The sequence below is a fragment of the Rhipicephalus microplus genome, unplaced genomic scaffold, assembly GCF_043290135.1.
Source record: "Rhipicephalus microplus isolate Deutch F79 unplaced genomic scaffold, USDA_Rmic scaffold_15, whole genome shotgun sequence".
Classification (NCBI taxonomy): domain Eukaryota; kingdom Metazoa; phylum Arthropoda; class Arachnida; order Ixodida; family Ixodidae; genus Rhipicephalus; species Rhipicephalus microplus.
This window is the reverse complement of record NW_027464588.1, coordinates 13,203,979-13,224,154: the sequence shown is the minus strand read 5'-3', so window position 1 is coordinate 13,224,154 and position 20,176 is coordinate 13,203,979. Positions and strand designations below refer to the sequence as shown.

The window sequence follows — 20,176 nt, the reverse complement described above, 5'->3', positions numbered from 1 at the left end:
TTCCTTTTTCTACGTTCGTGACATATTCATAATAAACGAGAACTTTTTCGAAAAAAAAACACCACGCCTGCGTGGTAGGCGCAGCACAATCACAGCGAAAGCTAAAACAGCGGCCTTTCAGAGCCTTTCCAAAACACTCACTGGGTAACTACTGCAAGCACACTTGCTTGGTACCCACTATGGCATTAATAATAGACTTTCCGGTAGTAAGCCGGCATTCGCCATGCTATTTTTTGTCATTCTTTTGAGAAGCGTGGTATCCGCATAACACTTGCAATGAATTTTGTGCCAATTGTCCATGCAGTTGCTGACAACGATGAGGAAATATGGCTGAGGTGGGCATGTGCCACTGTTAATAGGGAAACAAGAACAAGCTTTTTAATGGGTTGCAGCATTGGGTGGCCCATTCGTTAGGCTAATCGCATTGTGCGACGACTGGTTGTTCTTTCGCTGTTGTAAAAGCTTCATAAGCCATATTACCGCGACTGCTTTCCCGGCATCAAGCCTGCCTAAGGCAAGTTTGACAACAAGTCACAAGCAACGGAGTTGCTCAGTCGTAAAATACTGGGCTGGCACCCAGAGGACCCACTTTCGAGTCCCACTGTGCCAAGGGTACTAGGTCATGCCGGCCTAAGGTAAGTTGGACAACAAGTTGCAAGCACCCACGTAACTCAGTGGCAGAATATCGAGCTGGCACTGAGCGGACCAGGGTTCAAGCCCCACTGTGTCATCGGTGCAAGTTCTTTTTTTCTAATTTTGCGCAATGTGGTTACAGACACTAGCGGCAGTGGCGGCGGACAGCATGCAACTGCGCGTGACCCGAGTTGCGGCCTCATAACAGCTTTCGTTCTAAAACACCGTATGTTGCAGTTTCTCTGGCAGTGTGCTTCCAGCTTAGAAAGTTCTGCTCAGTACAGCGATGTTGATTATAATAATGTTTGGTGTTTTGCGGCGCAAAGGACGTTTCATGGCTAAAGAGCGCCAGTTTATGGCTTAGAGTTTCCTAAAATTAACTAGAGGAGACTCTGGCGCTGCGATCGTTCAGCGACAATGGGAATGTTGGGTAGTACACACATTTGCCTATAGTCTTCGCACTTGCGGGCGGCGAATCGCACTTGCAGCTTCATTTAATTCTGTGTTTCGGTTTTGTTTTGAAAGAAAAATTCAAACCTTTTGAACTTCGTAACCCGATTTGCGAGGTAACTTTAAAATAGTACGATGGTTAAGCGCAACCACTGAACATTTGCTAATATTTGTTTTGTAAGAAAACAGCTCCAAGCCACACGACAACACAAGTAGCAAAAAGCAGGCCACAAGTACGAATATTAGACGAATGTGTGTACTACCCGTCATTCCTATGCTCGCTAAAGTGCCGTGCGTTGCAGCTCCCATACACATTAGCACCAGAGTTCCCTCTCGTGTATATTAGAAACCTCTATGATTCATGATACTAGAGATGTGAACGATAAATGTGGTAAGCGGCTGCATAAGGACCTTACGATTCCTCGCGCTAAGGCGGGTAAAAAATAGAAGTAGTAAAATCATGACCGTGTATTTAAATATGTGTAGCGTGAATGGGTGATGAAAGTTTGTGATAGTAGAAATCGTGGTGGACATATATGGCATTAGTCCAAGTGCCTCGAGCATTCACAACCTTGCGTCCAAGGGCAGTGAGGCAAGTGCTTTATTCAGTGTAGCCAACGTAGCCGAGACCTCTCTGGAGAGGTCGTGCTACGGAATGGCCGGGTATATCACGTGAAAGGTACGAACGTCTCTCAAGAAAGCCAACGACGATTTATGGGTGAAAAGTGATTCTCTACCAACGAACACTGCCGGATGAATTGGTATATGTTGTCGGTAGGGTAACGAAAAGTGTCTTCTCAGAGTGTCTAATTGTTTACACTGGATTAAATTGTGAAGTACAATGAGTGCTCCTCCAGATCTGTCGAACAAATGTGGATCATCACCAGACAAAAGCAATGAATGTGTTGTGTGTGTGTGTGTGTGTGTGTGTGTGTGTGTATCCTGTTCTTAACCTTGTAGGTATCACTTCTGTGTGGCGTGATTTTGATACTGGTGGCCAATGACCAAGTTGCGGCTTGATAACATGCAGTTTATTACCTGTGAGTGTGTCCCATGTGCTCTACCCATAACCCCTGAGCTTTCGCTTAAAAAAGGCCTCAAATCAAGTGGAGGAATGGGTATCAATGTATTGGGGCTAGCGCCTTCGTTGGCAGATCCAGCTAGCTGGTCCACCAAAACGCTGCCTTTTGTCTCGCGGTGCCCTGGCACACACTAAAACTACAACATGCTGTTTGGATGAGTAGACTGTACATAAAATTGAGTAAAGGGAGCCAAGGACAGTGTTTTTGTGCTTTTAAATGTTTCCAGAGTTTTTACAACGCTCAGAAAACCTGTGTATGTTATGGCCTTTCATAGTTTTATGTGTTTAATGTGTTTAACAGCTGCAAGTATCGCAAAAGCTTTGCCAGTGAAAATGCTTGTATCAGAGTGTAGTACGTTGGCTTCAAAAGAACATGAGTCGATGGCTCCGTACGACAAGGAAGTGTTTGACTTTGAGGCATCTGTAAAAAACACTCAACACGTGTATTTATGTCGTAGTTCCAGGAAGCATGTCTGAATATGTGCAATGCGAGCGTGCTTTGTAACCTCCAAGAAAGACGTGTAACAATCTATCGCTTGCCACTGCCATGGTGGCATGCATGCTGCTGGAGCCATCAAACAGAGTTCAAGTGGCGCGCAGGTTTCATTCGCTAGGCCCCTCACATCGAGTGAGCAGGGCTGTCTCATAGAAGGCCGCTTTTCAAAAACAGCAGAACTTGACATGTCATTTATTGTAGAATGTGAAGGGTGTTCCTTGTCTGCGCTCACGTTAAGATAATATTTAAAAGACATGTAACATGTCTGTAAATGAAGAGACCATTCGTTTGATTTCACGTACAGGCTCTCCACGGGGCTAGTGCGAAAAGCACCCGTAGAGACACGGACGCCTAGATGATGAACAGGCAAGCATTTTAAGGGCAGTAGGTGCCGCAGAGTGATATGCTATTGCCCCATAGTCTAAACGGGTATGTATGAGGCCTTTATACAAATTCGTTAGGCACTTCTTGTCCCTTCCCCATGCAGTGCATGTCAAGTTTTTTAGTTAGAACATTTATGGCTTTTATGCACTTCTTTTTTAAATACTTGATGTGTGGTATGGACACTAAGCTTAGCTTAGTGTCCAATATTAGGCCTAAGAGTTTATGTTCAGTATTAAAAGCAAGAAGTTGCCCATGCAGTTGAATATCACGTTTGCAATGACTGCCTCTCATCTTGGAGAACAAGACACACGTGCTTTTCTGTGAATTCAGACGGAACCCGTTTTATTCTGCCCAATTGGAGACTTTGTTCAAAGCAAGCTAAACCTGCCGCTCACACATGACTAGATTACAAGACTTGAAACGAAGCTGGACATCATCGACATGAGTGCAGTAAAACACATTACAAGGAATCAACAAGTGCAAAGAATTCATTTTCCTAAAAAAAGTGTGTATCTGAGTACCACACCTTGCGGCACAACTGTTTCTTGGACAAATGTTTGGGAAAAAAGACTGCCCACTCGAACACGGAATGTCCAATTAGACAGGTAACTTTGAACTATCGTGAAAATTCTGCCACGCACGCCAAAGTGGGACAGGTCTCTCAATATTCCGAAGCACCATGATGTATCCTATGCATTTTTAATGTCAAGGAACACAGAAAGGAAGTATTGCTTGTGGACGAAAGCATCTCTGATCTGTGCCTCGATACGAACAAAGTGGTCGTTGGTGGACCTACTCTCTCAAAAGCGCAGTGGAATCGGTCGAGCAAATTGTTTGTCTCAAGGAAGTGGTCAAGTCAGCAGTTTATTATTTTGTTCGAAAAGTTTGCACCGGCAGTTTGTTAGTGCAATAGGCCTATAACTGGAAACTGAAGGGTTTATTCTCTGTTCTAAAATGGTAGTAACAATAGCCTCTTTCTAGGAAGTAGGGATAGCGACAGAGAACCAGATAGCATTATACAAAGTAAGGTTTATTTTTTTTGAGTGGTAGGGGTTTTAACATTTCATACACCACATGGTCGGAGCCTGGGGCGGAATCACTGGAGGAGTTCAGTGATGTTTGGAGCTCAGCTAATCTGAAATCTTGGTTGTACACCTCGTATCTTGTACATTTGTGTTCGAGTTTTTGCTTTTCTACTGTTCTGTATCTTGGAAAGCATCAGTATAGTGTGATGAGCTGGACACCCGTTCGAAGTGTGTGTCGAGGAAGTTCGCCTGATCTTCCAAGATGTCACCCTGTGCGTTTACAAGTGGGAGTGTGTGTACTTGTCTTCCTGCTACCCTGCCAACCATGTTCCAGACTTTAGCCTCTTGTGTATTTAAATTGAACCCTGATAAACACTTTTGCATGCTTTCTCTTCTGGCCTGCCAGAGCGTTATCTTAATAGCAACATCCTGTTTATTGAGCGTGCTTCAAACACTTAGTGCATGAAACCTTTTCGAATTTGCTCTGCACCAACTACGTGGCCCTAAAAAATAGGCACGGTAAGTGTGTGCTTTTTGTAGTGGCGTACCGGACTTGAACCACAGAGCCAATAAAATAATTGCATATTTATTATTTATTTACCTACTTATATAGTAATATTGTCAATCCCGTCCAGGATTCTTAGAGAAGCGAGTAGAAGTGTCTACAAAAAATACGTATTCTCCCAATATAACAAATGTAGAGATGGGACAATACACAATAATACATTTGTAAAGAAAGAGTCATCACACAGAATTTCAACGACAACAGACCTTCGGTAATAAGGAGTGCACATGTTTCGGTCACATGTGTAAGAACTGAACAAAAAATAATCACAATAGAAAAACGCGAGCACGCCATTAAACAAAATTAAAACGATTTCCACCAATTCTGATCACAAAAATCAGAACACTCGGAAAGAGTTAACACCCCAACGCAATGGTCTAACGGCTAAGGTACTCGGCTGCTGACCCGCTGGTCGCAGGATTGAATCCCGGCTGCGGCGTCTGCATTTTCGATGGAGGCGGAAATGTTGTAGGCCCATGTGTTCAGATTTGGGTACACGTTGAAGAACACCAGGTGATCGAAATTTCCGGAGCCCTCCACTACGGCTTCTTTCATAATCATATTGTGGTTTTGGGACGGTAAACCTTACAAATCAATCAATCAATCACAAGATTTAACAGTGCAATCTTGATAGCATCGCTCTTTTGTAGCAGACACGTCCATTGGTAAAGGACACTTGTACCACGCATTGTTTTTGCAATATTTGATGTTGCATAGTAAAGCAAGTATGCAGAACGCGTGTGTTTGTGAAGCATGAAAGCTACTTTCTCTGAATTTCTAAGCAGAGGAACTTTTTCTTCCCTGTTTCCAGAAGCAGAGGCGCTGCTGTGCGGTAGAACATCCGCTTCACTTGCAAAAGACCCAGGTTCGATCCGCACTTTGACCTAAACATCTCTGGTGTTTCCCCACCATGCTCTAACTTTTTTTTCACTTTTATACTTCATTTTTGTCGTTATCAATTTTCTGGTCACACATGAGATAATTATTTCTCGCTCACAACCAATGACGCCAACGCCGGAATTTCTGCGAAACGAGCTCCTTAACACAATCACGTTTAAATCCGCTAACATGCCGCACGCTAGTATATATGAGCATGCGTAATGACTCATTGCTCTATACGTACTGGATATATTTTTTGTTACGGACAGAACTTTACTGTTTTACCGTTTCATAGCGTATAGTGCAAAAGAACAGAAACGCGCGAGAGACCATAAGACATGTGCTCATGAAGGCCCGTGTATGTAGCTTGTCGCTCACATTGAACGCTTTGAATAATGAATTTCTGCCCCAAATATTATACGTGAACTCGCCAAAATAGCTGTTGATTGATATGTCGAGTTTCACGTCTCAAAACCACCATATGATTACGAAAGACGAAGTAGTGGAGGGCGCCGGAAATTTCGACCACCTGGGGTTCTTTAAAGCCCACCCAAAGCCAAAATAGCTGTGCTGAATACCTTCACTTCCGTTATTTTTACCGCAGAAGTTGCTGAACCACCTACTCTCATTCTAGCCCATTAGCATCTTTGTGGTTACGTAACTTATCATTGACACTCACAGAACCAGACGGCAAAACTCAATTCGCTAAGCAAGCAAAAGAAAAAAAAAGAGGTGAGTTTAGAATGAACGCAGAACTTTAGACATGGCCTCTACCAACCGGGTCATTCCGGGCTTAAATTGAAGAAAGTGTAGCCCACAGTGTGTAAGAGTTGCCATAGCCCAACCCTCGGATGTTATTTCATTCGGAGCCACTGTCGTTGTGTAGACATGGTCCTCGGTCTAACACGGTCGATGAAAAGCTTCCTTGTTATCGCGATGTCTGCAACAGCTGCTACGCTGCTGCACTTTGTTGTGAAGTAAAAAAAGAAAAAAAGAACACGCTTGCTTCGAAGCCAACGGATTTCCTTCGTTTGTCTTTCGTTACAGCGATGCTGCGCTAGGAGAACAAGCTCTGGAATGGCAGCGCTTTAACCATTCCGCAAGAGCACTGAACTAGAATGCTAAAAAAATAAGACACTCGCGATAATCGTAAACTTTCTCCCCGCCATAATAGTCTAGCGGCTAAGGTACTCGGCTGGTGACCCACAAGTCATGGGATTTAATCCCAGCTGCGGCTGTTGCATTTTCGATGGAGGCGAAAATGCTGTAGGCCTATGTGCTCAAATTTGGATGCCCGTTAAAGAGCCCCAGGTGGTCGAAGTTTCCGGAGCTCTCCACTATGGCGTCTTTCATACACATATGGTGGTTTTGCGATGTCAAACCCCACGTATCAATCATCAATCACTTTGCTCAACTTTACAAAGATTCCAGGTGTATTAAGACGAACACTTCCGCTTATAGAATGAACCCCTTCAAAGTGGAAGTGTACCCACTGTGTGCGCTTCGGCAATGTTCATAATAGTGTATGAAGAAGACCACGTTCAGGGGAAACCGTTACAGCGAACTGTACATTTGTTTCCCGAATTTTGTGTCATTGACGACGACCGTAAGCGACGTCAAGTACACTTTTAATGTATTTCAATAATAGAAAAGAGAAAGTTATTAAATTTCGATTCAACCTCTACTGCATACTTAAGCATTGTAAAGAGTAACAGGTAAAGGTTGCAGTATCCAGCACAAACAATGTACGGCACGATCTACACGGCACCGTTCCAATTTACCTGGCCAAGTAACTAGCAGATTTGTAAGACGAAAATGAGGCAATTTGTGATGGTATGTCTGAATTTTGATGAACTACTGTGTTAGAGAAGGGCCCCAATGTAGGATGTCGAGTCCAACCGCATTGAACGACAATTTGTGATAGGTATTCTTTCTTTAATGGCAGCTCTACTGAAAACAAGTGTTGTGACAGTTACAACAAAACAGAGCAAAACAGCTGCTCTGTGATATATTTTCAGAATTCATTTTACTGGAGCATAGGCAAGACTACCAGCATAATGAAGAGCAAGAAAGGGTCTTTAAAGTAACATGTTTTTTCATCACGATCATCATCATCATCATCATCAGCCTGACTATGTCCACTGCAGGACAAAGGCCTCTCCCATGTTCCACCAGTTAACCCGATTCTGTGCTTGCTGCTGCCAATTTATAGTCGCAATCTTTTTAATCTCATTTGCCCTTCTAATCTTCTGTCTCCCCCTAATCCACTTGGTTTCTCTAGGAATCCAATTAGTTACCCTTAATGACTAGCGGTTATCCTGTTTACGCGCTACATGCCAAGCCCGTGTCCATTTCCTCTTCTTGATTTGAACTATGATATCCTTAACCCCCGTTTGTTCCCCAATCCACTCTGCTCTCGTCTTGTCTCTTAAGGTTACACCTACTATTTTTCTTTCCATTGCTCGTTGCGTCGTCCTCAATTTAGCCTGAACCCTCTTTGTAAGTCTCCAGGTTTCTGCTCCGTAGCTACGTACCAGCAAGATACAGCTGTTATATAGCCTCCTACTGAGGGATAGTGGATATCTACCTGTCATAATTTGAGAGTGCTTGCCAAATGTGCTCCACCCCATTCTTATTCTTCTAGTTACTTCAATCTCGTGGTTTGGCTCCGCGGTTATTACCTGCCCTAAGTAGACATATATTTTTACAACTTGAAGTGCACTATTACCTATCTCGAAGCGCTGCTGTTTTCCGAGGCTCTTGTACAATACTTTCGTTTTATGTAGAATAATTTTAAGGACCACCTTTCTGCTCTCTTTGTCTAACTCCGTAATCATGAGTTACAATTCGTCCCCTGAGTTAGTGAACAAGGCAATGTCATCGGCGAAGCGCAGGTTGCAAAGGTACTCTCCATTAACTCTTATCCCCGACTGTTCCCATTCTAGGGTTCTGAAAACCTCCTGAAGCATGCGGTAAATAGCATTGGGGAGATTGTGTCCCCCTGCCTTACACCCTTCTTGATAGGTATTCTGTTGCATTTTTTATAAAGCACTATGGTAGCAGTTGATCCCCTGTATATTTCTTCAAGGATGTTTATATTTACTTCATCGACGCCCTGACTCCACAGTGGCAGCATGACGGCTGATATTTCCACTGAATCAAACACCTTCTCGTAATCTATGAAGGCTATGTGTAGTGGTTGGTTATGTTCGGCGCATTTCTCTATTACCCGATTCATTGTATGAATATGGTCGATTGTTGAGTAGCCTGTTCGAAATCCTGCTTATTCTTTTGGTTGACTGAATTCTAATGTTTTCTTTACTCTGTTTGCAATTACCTTTGTAAATACCTTGTATACTACAGAGAGCAAGCTGATCAGCCTGTAATTCTTTGGGTACTTGTCATCTCCTCTCTTATGTATCAAGATGATGTTAGCGTTCTTCCAAGAATCTGGTACTCTTCCCGTCAAGAGATACCTTGTAAACAGGGTGGCTGGTTTTCCTAACACAATCTGTCCTCCATCTTTCAGCAGATCTGATGTTACCTGATCCTCACCAGCAGCTTTGCCTCTTTGCATGCTCTCCAAAGCTTTTCTGACTTCTTCTATTATTACTGGTGGGGTGTCATCTGGGTTACTGCTAGTTCTTATAGTATTAAGGTCGTGGTTGTCTCCGCTACATTATAGATCTCTGTAAAATTCCTCCACGATTTTAACTATTTTATACATATTGATAGTTATTTTGCCTTCTTTTTCTCTTAGTGCATACATCCAATGTTTGCCTATCCCAAGTTTCCTCTTCACTGCTTTGACGCTTCCTCCGTTTTTCAGAGCGTGTTGAATTCTCTCCATGTTATACCTTGTGGTGTACACGTATCCCGAAGGAGTACGGCCACCAGCGTGGGTTCGGTCTTAGCGAGCCGCAGGGCACGCGTTAACCGTCGCCGTGGCGGGAAACACGATACTGCTCAAGTCGCAACACTTTATTGTGGCAACACCAAACGCAGTACAGCCCGTTGCAAATAGGCGCGGCGGGAAAGCAAGTAGGCTTATCCACGCCACGGGCACAAAGTACTACACAGGGGTGCCACGAGCACGTCTCCGCGGTAAAGGTGATCCACGGAGACACCGGGACAAAGGGCCCGGTTGCTCGAGCGAGGGCAAAGGCGCTCGCGTTGGCTTCGAAGGGAGACGGGTCGGCGTAGCTAGGCCACGCACTAGGACACCGTACTGCCCTTCGGCCGTGAGTACGCAGCGGGGCAACAAAAGATGAGCGTTCGCATCGGGCGCGAGGCGCCGTCAGCGAAGTCCGACGAGCCCCGAGCGACGGGACTCGACGGACGGAAAAGAATGCGTGGCTCACCGTTTGAAGTCCCGGACTGTACTCACCGCTCCCGACGCAGCGCGCGAAAAAACTCTCGGGGGTCCGCGCGCGGCGCCACAGTCAACATCCGCTACCGGGTGAGGGAGTTAAACGTCACTCCGCCCTTCCCAGCGCGGCTGAGAGCAAAGGAGGGCAGACATGTCGGGACATGAGAATTGCAGAAAAGGCGGGAAAGCCCGCGCAAAGGCAGCGGGCCAGCCTCAATTACCACATCCCCCTCTCCTAAATTTGCCCTTTACTGGTCTGCAAAAGGCAGCCGGACGTCACCCATGCAGTTAAAATGACACTGCTATGAGCGACAGCTAACCTCAGTCCAGCCCTGCTACTGCTGCTAAAAAAAATGATTACAAAGGAGAAACAAAACATAACTAACAAAATAAACACATGACACTATACAAATAACTGCGGAAGGGAGCACAGAACAGTGGGACTAGTGTTCGTGGTGCTGAAGGGGGATAGCGTCCACTGCGCGGAGGGGCGGAAGGGCGTGACAGTGTCCGCTGGTTGCGATGCCCGAGTGCGAGGTCAGAGGTACGGGAGGTGGCTCACTGATGGCTTGTTGCTGCTCTTGATAAGCCGCGAGTCCGACGAAAGCCGCTTCGGTTGTTCGGAGGCCCCGCATTTCTGGCTCGATGAGGGCGCTGGACGTTGCGGGAAGCCGGCCTCTCCGGTGGTCAGGGGGCCGAACCAAAATTGGCTGCGAGGCGCCCTGGCGTTGGCCGGCAGCATATAGCTGCTTTCAGCTGGCCTCGCGCAGCCGCCATGGTGGAAAAGGCAGCAGGGCTTCTTCGACGACGGCATAGAGCAGAGCACAGCCAGATGGTCTGACGTCAGTGGGTCAATGCCCCCCCAGCACCTCCAGTGTCCGCGTCGATGGAGGGGCAGCCATGACGCACTCTTCGCGGGCTCGCACCGAAGCGTCACGCACTTACACACGCACGCACACACACCGCCGACGGCTGCGCGAGCGTAGGCGCAAAGCGTCCTTCGTCTCTCTCCCCCGGCAAGCACCGACACCCAAGGTCACACACAGCTCCCTTCGCGGTAGACTAAACGAACACGAAAAAAAAAGTAAACACAGAGCAAACTGACACTGAACATCTGGCAAAAAAAAGCATAAAACACAAATAACACTTAATATTACACAAAATAAACATAAAATACACATGAACACTTGAAAAAAAAAAGAAACACTGGCAGCAGACAAGTCGGGGTCAACTTCTTTACGAGAAAAGGCCGTAAAGAAGCTAACCTATACTGAGGCTAGACAGTAAACTGAGGGCCTTCGGTTGCGGAGAAGTCCGCCGTCCGGCGCGAAATCACAAAGGTGACCGCTTCCTCACATTATACCGGTGCGGGGTCCGAATGCGGTCCGCCGCTCCGGGTGTGCCCGTTGCTTGCGCGAAGTGCCGCAGGGCGCTGGCGCGAGCTCGTCAGACCGTGACAAAGGGCTTCAGGTCTGCGATGTGGGCACGGCTGAGTTTTCCCAAAGGGGATCTTTCAGCTAGTACGCGCCACGGACGCTCACTGACAATCGGTTCATAAGACCGGGCGGCTTTCCAACCCTTGGCTCAACCGTTTGTCAGACGTGGCAGGCACGGAATAGCGATAAAAACCACGCTTCGTGCCGGGCCAGGTCACAACATCGCTCAGTTTGCAAAAACTTTCGAGCCACTCAGACCGGCCATGGATTCGTCGTGAGAGGAACGCAACAGTGCGGCTCTCAGACTTTTGGGCATAACCACCTTAAACGGGTCGCTGGACTCGTCGTCAGTGGCTATATAGTTCAGCAGGAGCCCGTCATGGTCCAGCAAAATGAATCCGCCGGGGACTCAGCGACACACGCTGTTTCAGCCCCCTAATCGCGCCCGCCGCAGAACAAGCAGCGTAACGGCGCGCCTCTCAAGACGGTTTAACGGCGCCCGCCGCAAAGCAAGCAGCGTATACGGCGCTCCGTCCCTCCGAGACTCGAAACGGATCACTCTGCTGAGCCTTCAGTAGCTCTTCGCTGCCGAAAGCAATTCCCATTCTCCCAAATGGGGGAGTCTGGTATCGCGCCCACTCAGGACCGCAGCAACAACCGCTTGAGTCGGCGTTACGGGTTCGCTCTCGACCTCGTGGCCTTGGGAAAGCTCCCCCGCTCGGCCGCTTCGCGGTGCGCCGCTTACCTGATTAGCAGCCAAGGTTTGTCCGCGTGGGGACTCACCCTTCTCGCCGAATGGCGGCGAAGCTACTGTTTCGCCCCCGACGCTTGCATGTGCTAAGGCACCGCGAGCGGCCGTCGCGCCGAAAGCCAGGTTCTCGGCAGACAACAGGGGGCACGAGATAGCGCGTCAGCTACCACGTAGGAGTGTATTCACCACAAAAAGGGGTGACGACACAGGCGAGCGCCGAAGGGCGCCCGTCGACAGAGGCGGTGGCCTCTTTGTGCAACGCGGCATGTCACGAAGCAGACATGTTGCGACGAGCCCGAATCGCGCAGGCGAACTGACTCGCTAAGAGCAGTCAAAAGCTAGAGCTTTTGATACCGCGTTGGGCGCCAGTGTGGTGTACACGTATCCCGAAGGAGTACGGCCACCAGCGTGGGTTCGGTCTTAGCGAGCCGCAGGGCACGCGTTAACCGTCGCCGTGGCGGGAAACACGATACTGCTCAAGTCGCAACACTTTATTGTGGCAACACCAAACGCAGTACAGCCCGTTGCAAATAGGCGCGGCGGGAAAGCAAGTAGGCTTATCCACGCCACGGGCACAAAGTACTACACAGGGGTGCCACGAGCACGTCTCCGCGGTAAAGGTGATCCACGGAGACACCGGGACAAAGGGCCCGGTTGCTCGAGCGAGGGCAAAGGCGCTCGCGTTGGCTTCGAAGGGAGACGGGTCGGCGTAGCTAGGCCACGCACTAGGACACCGTACTGCCCTTCGGCCGTGAGTACGCAGCGGGGCAACAAAAGATGAGCGTTCGCATCGGGCGCGAGGCGCCGTCAGCGAAGTCCGACGAGCCCCGAGCGACGGGACTCGACGGACGGAAAAGAATGCGTGGCTCACCGTTTGAAGTCCCGGACTGTACTCACCGCTCCCGACGCAGCGCGCGAAAAAACTCTCGGGGGTCCGCGCGCGGCGCCACAGTCAACATCCGCTACCGGGTGAGGGAGTTAAACGACACTCCGCCCTTCCCAGCGCGGCTGAGAGCAAAGGAGGGCAGACATGTCGGGACATGAGAATTGCAGAAAAGGCGGGAAAGCCCGCGCAAAGGCAGCGGGCTAGCCTCAATTCCCACAACCTTCATACATCGCATACCTTACGCCTAATAATCAACTTCGAAAGCTCTGACAGTTCTATTTTTCTGTTGTACATGAGACTTTCATGATTTGACGCTTCCTAATGAGATTCTTCGTTTTCTGAGAATACTTGCCAGTGTCCTGTCTAACTACCCTGCCTCCAACTTCCACTGCACACTCCGTAATGATACTTGTCAGATTATTATTCTTTGTATATACGCTAAGGTTGGTTTCCTTACTAAGAGCCGAGTACCTGTTCTGAAGTGATACTCTGAATTCCTGTACTTAACCTCTTATTGCAAGCTCATTGATTGGTTTCTTGCGTATCCGTTTCTGTCGTTCCTTTTTCAATCCTAGCCGAATTCGAGACCGTACCATTCTATGGTTACTGCATCGTACCTTGCAACCACTTCCGCATTCTGCACGATGCCTGGGTGTGCACTCATTATAAAGACTATTTCGTGCTTATTTTCGCCATTTAGGCTCCTTCATGTCCACTTGCAGTTTCTTCGTTTTCGGTAGAAGGTATTCAAAATCTCTAAATTATTGCCTTCTGTGAATTCTTTTAGTAGCTCTCCTCTGGCGTTTATAGTACCGATGCCATAACTTCCCACTGTCTGGTCTCCAGACAGTGGGAAGTTCTCTTCCCTACCTTTGTATTAAAGTCTCCCATCAGTATAGTATACTGGGTTTTAACCTTACTAATTGCCGATTCCAGGTCTTCATAAAAGTTTTAAACTGAAGGGTCATCAAGGCTGGATATAGGCACATAAGCCCGTACCACCTTCATCTTGTATCTTTTATTCAGTTTAATTACGATACCTCGAACGCAGAATATCCGGTTTGTCAAGTAACCTTCGAACATAGTGAACATTTTGCCACGCACGCCAAGGTGGGACAGGTATTTTAATATTCCAAAGTGCAATGTTTTATCATAAGCCTTTTCGAAGTCGAAGAACTCAGAAAGGATGTATTGCTTGTGGATGAAAGCATCTCTGATCTGTGCCTGGATACGAACAAGTTGGTCGGTGGTGGACCTTCCCTCTCGACACCCACACTGGAATTGGTCGAGCGAATAGTTCGTTTCAAGGAAATGTACAAGTCGACAGTTTATTATTTTATCAAAAAGTTTGCACAGGCAGCTTGCAAGCGCAACAAGCCTATAACTCGAAACTGAAGAAGGGTCCTTGCGTTTTTTTGAAATGGTAATAACAATAGCCTCTTGCCAGGAAGTAGGGATAGCGACAAAGAACGAGATAGCATTGTACAAAGTAAAGATTTTTTGCGTTTCGATTTGTAGGTTTTTTAACATTTGGAAACTCCACGGCCAGAACCCGGAGTAGAATCACTGCAGGAGTTCAGTGATGCTTGAAGCTCAGCTAAGCTGAAAGCTTGGTTGTACGCCTCGTATCTTGTACATTTGTGTTCGAGTTTTGCATTTCTCTTTTTGTTCTGTATTTTTGGAAGGCATCAGTATAGTGTGACGAGCTTCACACCCGTTGAAAGTGTGCACCAAGGAAGTTTGCCTGACCTTCCAAAACGTCAACCTATGTGTTTACAAGTGGCAGTGTGTGTACTTGTCTTTTTGCTACCCTACCAACTATTTTCCAGACTCTTGCCTCCTGTGTATATGAATTGATCCCTGATGAAAAATTCTGCAATTTTTTTTATTCTGGCCTGCCAACGCATTCTTCTGGCCTGAGACTTCATTTTCTTAAAGATTTCAAGATTTTTGCTGTCGGTGAGTTCCGAAGAAACCTCAATGCTTTGTTTTGCTGCTTGCGCGAATTTCGGCACTCAGATTTCACCATGGCACATGTGGTTTGCCAGGGTGTCGATTCGTTTTAGGGATGCATTTTGTTGCTGCATCAATCAAAACGCGAAGAAGTAGTTGACAGCAGCATCAATGCTTAAAGTACATATGTCGCGCCAATTTAAATGAGTGATGGTATAAAACTGTTCCCAGTCAGCTTTTCCTAATAGCAATTGGGAACCTGTGGTGGGCATTCAGTTGACGTAGGTGTGCTCACACCTACAAAAGTGGTCACTTCCGTAGGGATTAGTGATGACTTTCCTGTGTAGTAAAAGCACAAACGATGGAGATACTATGCTTAAGTTCATGGTGGAAAAGGTATTGTTAGCGATGCTATAATAGGTTTGTTCTTTTTGATTCAGGAGACACGCGCAGGGGGGTGAAACTTCGCGGTTTTTCTGTCCCGTAACCGCAGCGATCCTAACGTTTGGGGGCTGTACTACCTAAATGAACGTTCTTGTTCTATTTTATAGTTATTACTAGGTTACTCATTAACTCCGGAGTTTTTACTACACAAGTGAACCTAAACGTTGCAGTTCAAGATTACGAAAATAAGAGCGCCACCCGAAGTGGAAAACGGGAACTGCGCAGTCGTCCTATCTCTCACGGCGAAAAAGGGGCGTTTCTTTTCTCGCGCCCATGTATGCTACAGCCTGCGGTGTCCCAAAGGCCGCTTTTACCGCTGTAAAGTTTGTTTTAGCGAAACCCATGCAAGATTCAGCTAAACAGACGCATCCATGGATTCTCGCCGTCATCACAAATCGTTCTGCGCTGAGTGGTGTCGGAATTCTTCACGACACACCGGCATAAAATTCTTTCGGATCCCGGTGGACGAAAGGTACGATCTGCATGTTGCTCGTTTTGTCTTTCTACGCTTGCACGGCATATCAGGACGCGGTTGCTGCAGTAGCTGTCTAATATAATTGAGCTACACGTACATGATTTATTCATTACATTCTGATTGTCTGCTTTTCGGCTTCAATTATACATGACATGCAAGGCAGAGCATCTGGAAATTATTCCAGCGAATACATTTGCTACGCACGATTGTTTATACTTGCGTTTTCAATTTAATGCGTTTCAATCGTGCATTGCACTTCGATGTTGCACTTTGGCCCAAGGCAATGCAAGGCATGTCACAAATGTATTTGTAGCAGCATATACAGTAACTAATAGAACAGTGTAAGCTTATCCGCACTCTTTATTACCTTTTGATTGCCTGCGTTCAGTCTGTTCTCGTTGCATGCATTATTATTATTCTTGAATATTATCAGCCTATTTATGTCCATAGCTGGAGGAAGGCGATTCCCATATTCTTTTGGCTATAAGGGAGGGTCCATATACGTTCATAGCATGTGTTGTTAGTACTATGTTAATTAAGTACTGAGTACATAAATTATTGAACAAGCAGAATTTAGAACAGGCTACTCAACAACTGACCACATTCATACTATCAATCAGGTAATAGAGAAATGCTCAGAGTATAACCAACCACTATACATAGCCTTCATAGATTACGAGAAGGCGTTTGATTCAGTAGAAATATCAGCCGTCATGCAGACACTCCGGAATCAGGGTGTAGATGAAATATATATAAACATTCTGGAAGAAATCTACAGGGGATCAACTGCTACCATATTGCTTCATAAAAAAGCAACAGAATACCAATAAAGAAGGGTGTAAGGCAGGGGGACACAATCTCCCCAATGCTATTCACTGCGTGCTCACAGGACGTTTTCAGGAGCCTAGAATGGGAACAGTTAGGGATAAGAGTTAATGGAGAGTACCTCAGTAACCTGCGCTTCGCCGATGACATTGCATTGCTGAGTAACTCAGGGGACGAATTGCAACTCATGATTACGGAGTTAGACAAGGAGAGCAGAAAGGTGGGTCTTAAAATTAATCTGCAGAAAACGAAAGTAATGTACAACAACCTCGGAAAGGAGCAGCGCTTTGCGATAGGTAATAGTGCACTTGAAGTTGTAAAAGACTATGTCTACTTAGGGCAGGTAATAACCGCAGAGCCTAACCACGAGATTGAAGTAACTAGAAGAATAAGAATGGGGTGGAGCACATTCGGCAGGCACTCTCAAATTATGACAGGTAGATTGCCACTGTCCCTCAAGAGGAAGGTATATAACAGCTGTATCTTGCCGGTACTTAGCTACGGAGCAGAAACCTGGAGACTAACAAAGAGGGTTCAACTTAAATTGAGGACGACGCAGCGAGCAATGGAAAGAAAAATGGTAGGTGTAACCTTAAGAGACAAGAAGAGAGCAGAGTGGATTAGGGGACAAACGGGAGTTAAGGATATCATAGCTGCAATAAAGAAGAGGAAATGGACATGGGCCGGGCATGTAGCACGTAGACAGGATAACCACTGGTCATTAAGGGTCACCAACTGGATTCCCAGAGAAGGGAAGCGGGGTAGGGGGAGACAGAAGGTTAGGTGGGCAGATGAGATTAAGAAGTTTGCGGGTATAAATTGGCAACAGCAAGCACAGGACCGGGTTAACTGGCGGAACATGGGAGAGGCCTTTGTCCTGCAGTGGACGTAGACAGGCTGATGATGATGATGATGATGACATAAATTATTACACTTGCGAGTTTAGACGGATGTTATTACATTATTGCGTTTCAACTGTGTGTTTTCATTTTGGCCTCACGTAAATCCACGGCATATTGCAGAGGAATTTAGCAATAAATTTATAAAATATTAATTTATAATGTATACTTCAATTTCATGTTTTCAGTTTCAGCCTTAAGTACAATTACGATATATTTACAAGAATGCAATTGCAGCTAAAAGCCCATAAATAATTGGACAATGTAAACTTACGTGTTCTACTAATTTATTACCGGTTTTGATAAGGTTTTTATGAAAGATTTGCAGCAGGGCGCGAGTAATAATCGAGCGATACGCAGTGCGCGAGGGTATATACGTACGAATAGTTGTTTAGAGATTTTGGTGTGGGATGATTGCTATTGTCTGCAAAAATATATTTTGAATTAGGAGGAAAGCTGGGGTCGTTGCCACCAAACATTGCTATCGCGCAAGTAGAAGCATGTATCCGCGTCTCTTAATAATAAACACAGATTTTATTTTAAAGTTTGCTTTCAGGATTGCTATCACAAGTCGTCTTGGTTACAAAAATTCAATTAAAAAGGAAGATGAGAAATGTATCAAATAACGCTTACTTAAAATAAAGATGCCAGTTTTCACTTAAAGCTATCCATCTACGCCTGAAAACAGAAATAAATCTATTCTAACCCAAATACTACACATGCACACGTTGATTTTCCAGATCTCGCGCTTGGCTTCAGTATGCGAGATGGCAGGACCTGGCTCATTTACCACCTCGTCAGATCTACAGCAGCTACCGCTTGTGCTCTGCCCATTTCACCAGCAGAGACTACGCAGACCCTGGACAGACAAGGCTGCTAAGATGTGCTGTGCCAACAGTTTCCATCTTTGGCGATGGGCAGACACACGTCGAAAGTCCAGGTGGGAATTCTGTAAAGTGATCATACAACAGCACAAACTTTCATGCCTCTACATCTATTTACGGAAATGTCTTAATACTCAATATGTGTACCTGTCTGAGTTATCATGACTCAGTATTTTTAAGATTCTCGCGCAGATTACACCAAAAATACCAACGCATGGTGTACACAGCATCCATGGATTCGCCGGCATGATTTTGCTGGTATATATAACTAGCTAAGTAAAATATTTGCCGGCTACACAATCGTTAAATTTAGAGCAAACGTCTCACTCAGAATGCTCTACATGTAACCTCCTCGATTCTGATTCAGTTGTCTCTGCTATTTTACCCGTGGCGTAGCGTTTTACAGGAAAAGGCGAAAATGACCTCATAACTTGAGAGAGTGCTCCATGTGGCGCGTTATCAGCTATTTCGCACATGGCGAGTGAGTAGCGGCCAACTTGGTGTCGCTGTTAAAACAATTGCGCAATAGCTCTGACAGTGGGAGCAACAGAACTGGCCTTTTAAAAATATATATATATTCTACGACACCCTAGTTCAAAGTCCCTTTTAAAATTAGCAATCCAAAAGGTACTTTATTTTTATTGGCATTTTATTACAAAATTACTTTTATTTTCCATGGACCAAATAAGTGTAATTGGCAAGAATTCGGTTACGCGCTAGGTTATCACGGGCACCACGATGTTAACCTGTTCTAGGCACATCGCATTAAGATTTTTAAAATATTGGTTTAGGATAGTTGGGACACCCATATATTTAGTTAGTGACACGTAGCGTTCTCTTTTTGTGTGTTTACACTTTTTTCATTACTCGTACTGAGACATAATACGCGAGGAGACCAATTAATAGTGAGAAAACGCCCTGAGTGACTGTAATTGCAAATATTTAATGTGACGCCTAATACCAGCTGTATGTATGTCACGCTGAAATCTGTGCTCCGCCAATTTCTCTTCACAGGCTCTCCTCGGCCCGCGAATGCCACTGCGATGCCCGCTCACAGCGCCGATGATGAAGTTCAACAGACTGAGCCCTCATGTACGCAAATTGTATTGCTCTCTAAGCTCTTAAAAACTATTCCACATAAATTAATGCCCTGCAGCTATCGTTTTAATGTCACGTACCATTTAACAGATCCTAAAGTGCACTAGGGTGTCAGCTGGGCGAGCTAGTTCATTGCTAAGAGAGGAGAACCAGAGCGATGTATACCGAAAGGCAGGACGAGACGAGTGCTTGTCCGATCCCTTTCTTGCTTGTTTGTTGCCTCCTAAGAGGGATTAGTGCCCCGCCGCGGTGGTCTAGTAGTTAGGGCGCTCGACTGCTGACTCGCAGGTCGCGGGATCGAATCCCGACCGCAGCGGCTGCAGTTTCAATGGAGGCGAAAATGTTTGAGGCCCGTTGGCTTAGATTAAGTGCACGTTAAAGAACCCCAGGTGGTCGAAATTTCTGGAGCCCTCCACTACGGCGTCCCTCATAATGATATCGTGGTTTTGGAACGTTAAACCCCAGATAATATTATTATTATTATAATAGGGATTAGTGTTTTTTAAAGAAGACTATGAATTCGTTGTTTTTTTCCTAAACATACCATTTTAAACGTATAACCAATAATGTTTGTTAACAAGGAGTATGCTAATGATTAGGAAAAATTAGTTGAAGCTTCATGTTGCCCACGATGCTTATGCAT

The 20,176-nt window shown here is 45.8% G+C and overlaps 1 long non-coding RNA gene across 1 annotated transcript; it reads left to right on the top strand.

The window, feature by feature from the left end:
* The first annotated feature begins 15,360 nt into the window (after window positions 1-15,360).
* On the top strand, window positions 15,361-19,521 carry LOC142784629 (uncharacterized). Its single transcript, XR_012888703.1, has 3 exons — window positions 15,361-15,824; window positions 18,292-18,491; window positions 19,450-19,521. It is a non-coding gene; the product is annotated as an uncharacterized LOC142784629 (long non-coding RNA).
* The last annotated feature ends 655 nt before the right edge of the window (window positions 19,522-20,176 follow it).